At 33.5% G+C, this 3,721-nt stretch overlaps 1 long non-coding RNA gene across 1 annotated transcript; it reads left to right on the forward strand.

The window, feature by feature from the left end:
* The first annotated feature begins 450 nt into the window (after nucleotides 1–450).
* On the forward strand, nucleotides 451–3,451 carry LOC145765420 (uncharacterized). Its single transcript, XR_014288566.1, has 2 exons — nucleotides 451–2,484; nucleotides 2,999–3,451. It is a non-coding gene; the product is annotated as an uncharacterized LOC145765420 (long non-coding RNA).
* Nucleotides 3,452–3,721: the final 270 nt, after the last annotated feature.

The raw sequence follows: 3,721 nt of genomic DNA on the forward strand, positions 1-3,721 counted from the left end.
AGTTTTTACTCAATCTTCGGGATTAACTTCGCATAAGAAAGTTCATACCGGAGAAAAACCTTTTCAATGTGACGAATGTGGAAAGATATTTACAAGATCTGCTGGGTTACTTCTTCACAAAAAAATTCACACTGGTGCAAAACTTTACCAATGCAATGTGTGTGATAAGTCTTTTTTGCTTAATGGCCATTTAACCATCCACAAGAGAAGCCACACTGGTGAAAGACCTTACAAATGTGATATTTGTGCTAAAGCTTTTATTCATATTGGCCATTTGATCACTCACAAGAAAATTCACCAGCGTGAAAATGCTAAAACATGCGATCTATGTGGAAAAATGTTTTCAGAAAATGTTGATTTGATTTTGCATTTGAAACTTCATAATGATGACCACCGTAGTTGATGTTGCAACTTCTGATGACCAATTTCCGATAGTTGACTTGACCCAATTTCATCTTGATTTCTTAAAAATAGTTATATAATAATTAAAAATAATTTTGATGTTACTGAGCAGGATTGCTGATGTAGTGTCAAACTGGGTCTGCTACTATTCAGGAAGTCCGATTCGGTGAGTTCCTAACCCCTAACCCTAAAACGGCAGTGATAATTAGGCTATGGTACCCAATAATTAAAAAAAAAATCAAAAAATCACACAATAGGGAATCGGACTCACCGAAACAGGCCATTCCGTGTCAAACTGCACCTGGTTACAGTTGGATAAACAATTTATCATTGTTTGATTATCTCAATTTTATCTGGATTAGTTAAACTGAATTCGGAATCTTAAGTTTTGTTGATTGAAGCTAAACCAAGTGCCAGTTTATTGCAATATGTCGCATTGTGTCAAGGTCTTTTAAACTTCCACTTGTTTATCATGATAATAATTTGTTGACAGGATTGCATTGGAAACTGATAACTGGATTGTTGGTCTGAACAAATCCATATACCGGTACAACTACTAATATACTGCATTATTAGAATTATTAAGTATACAAAATCAGTCAGGTTCTGAAACTTGTATAATTTGCTGATAAAGCTTTCGCCATTGTAGTAAAGGCGGGCTTCATGGTGGCGAAAGCTTTATCAATAAATTGTACAAGTTTCCAAACCTGACTGATTTTGTTTGCTTATTATGTTTAATTGTTCGGTTGTATCCTAAATGAAGGATCCTTATATTACTTTTTCCTCCTCAATAACATCGAGGAACCAGAACAAAATTTGGGAGACATCAGCATTTATTTCTTTATTCTTTAGAATTAGTTGGACAATTTCAGTGAAAAAAAATATTTATGTAATTTTTATAAAAGTTTGTGTTTTTATGTTGTTTTTTAGCTTAATTGAAATTGCAACTTTTTCAATTTTGTTTTCAAATACATATTCGCTTAGCCCGGAATGGCCCGTTTCGGTGAGTCCGATTCGGTGAGTCCGATCCCTTAATGGGGGATTTTTTCAATTTTTTTTTAAAATTATTGGGTACCGTAGTCTAATTATCATTGCCGTTTTAGGGTTAGGGTTTGAGGTTAGGGTTAGAGGTTAGAAACTCACCGAATAGTAGCAGACCCCGCTTAGCTTATGTTTACTAGCAATCGGTGCAATTTCAAACTTTGTTGTGCTGACTGTAACTGATCACATTTGAAACTTTACAACAGCAAAAGTTTTGTTAAAGTTTCTTTGTATATACAATAGAATTCGCCCGATTTGTCACCTCAAGTAGATTTGAGAAAAGTAACAATTGGGTAAACTGACGATTTATGCAAACAGATTAAAACTATAATGACTTGTATATATGGAGCATTTATTTGCTGTTTATGCATTGTGTAAATGTTTATTGTTGAATAGAATGCTCTCACACAAATCTTTCATTACACAGAAAATGATTCAGTACACAAGGTTAATGCCCTAATGGAATTGAAATGACATTGATTTAGAATGAAATAGTTAGTCATACTTAGAACAATGTTATCATGCATTTTAGCAATCAAACTGCATTATTTTTACAGCATTTGACGAGCGGTCTGGGACTATTCTGAGACCAGTCTCAGAATATTTTGTTTATTTTAGTTCGATCTTCGATTATTCTATGTTTGATCTTCTGTTCATTTAGAGAATTTGTTAGGCAGTTTTTGTGTTTATCTTATTTGACATGTTTTATTTTTCGCTGAGACTAGTTGAGACTTTTTTCCTGAAAATTTGGATGATTAAACTCTTTCAGCTAATTTGATTAAACAGGTGTGGGATTTTAGAGAACTTCGATCTTCATCACAGACAATTGTATTTAAAGTGTCAGTGCGTTAATCATGAAATGCTGTTTGACAGCTGTTTTTTATTGCTGAGACTTTTTGTTTTTTTGTCGAAAATTTCTGAAAAAAACTCTCTCTGAGTTGGGAAGTCTCTGAATCAGTGTCTCCAAAACGGGCCATTCGGTTTTACAAACTCTTTATTCTACACAGTTTCATTCCATCTTTTGCAAGGAATTTCATGCAGGTTTGCTTTAAGTTGTTGTTTTAAATTGCTTTCACAGTAGATTTCATTGATTCATTAATTTTTATGTTTTCACTTGCTTTTGCTTTCCCAGATACTGGAGAAGCCGCTTTTATGGTGGCGAGAGCTTTATTGGTAAATTACACTGTGTTGTGTAACACAAAATTTGTCCTTGGGTTGGACCAAATATACTTTTATGTTATGCCAATAACATTCAAATGATTGCATTACACGTTTTGTTGAACAATTAATTTGATTGCATATCGCATTGCATGTGACGCCTACAAGTAATATAGACTAATAGTTGTTTCTTGTACAATGGCATGTGTAAAGGCTATGTGTTATAAAGGTTACTTTCAATGACGGGTTGCTATTATTTCTTAAAGGGATACTAAAGGAAAAACCTGACTTGGCGATTGTACACGTTGTTTGTGTTTAACATGCTACCATAAAACGATTTTCAATAAAATTTTACCCCATTGCGGTCTGATCAGCATTCCGCACGTGCTTTTTTCAGAGCTTTCAAAACGGGAGTGGGCGTGAGCAGCAAAGCGTGCGACTGTACAGTCTACGTCAATATAGACTAGCAATCAGCTGATCGAGCAATAGTTGTTACTGCGGGCGATTTAATGTAGGCGAATCAGTTTTCAACAATCAACATCAAAACATCAGATGTGGTAACATGGCTTTTGTTATTGCTGTCGATAGTGACATATTCTCGAGCAGTGTTTCCACTTTTTGGTCATTTTGAAAAAATAAAAAATAAATGAAACATTGGCCTTGTCAATGCCATTAAATACAATTATTTTTTTTTGGAAATTTTTTTAAAAATGTATTCTTGAATGTTTAGTTTACGCATTGTAATGCTTAATTTCCGTTTGAAAATTTCATTTAGTATATGCCTTTAAATTGTTGACAATTAGAGCAGGTATTAGTCTTCTGTATAATTTTTTTGTTTCATTTTGTTTAGGTTAAAGGTATTTTATCTATTGATAAGATGAACAATGAACTAATTGCACAAGATACAAGACCTCAGACAACCAATGTTATCGAAACATTTAATTCTGAGGATGGACCTCAAACATTAAATAAAAGTAAAGATCAAATGCCATTTGAATCATCAAAGGAAGATAATTGTGCCCCAAGAATATGCAATCAAGCAAAGAGTGTTTTTCATGAAAATGTATTTGAATGTGCTACTTGCAGTACGGTAAACATTTCTCTCCAATGACACACTTTA

Source organism: Aplidium turbinatum, chromosome 2, assembly GCF_918807975.1.
Source record: "Aplidium turbinatum chromosome 2, kaAplTurb1.1, whole genome shotgun sequence".
In the NCBI taxonomy this organism is placed as follows: domain Eukaryota; kingdom Metazoa; phylum Chordata; class Ascidiacea; order Aplousobranchia; family Polyclinidae; genus Aplidium; species Aplidium turbinatum.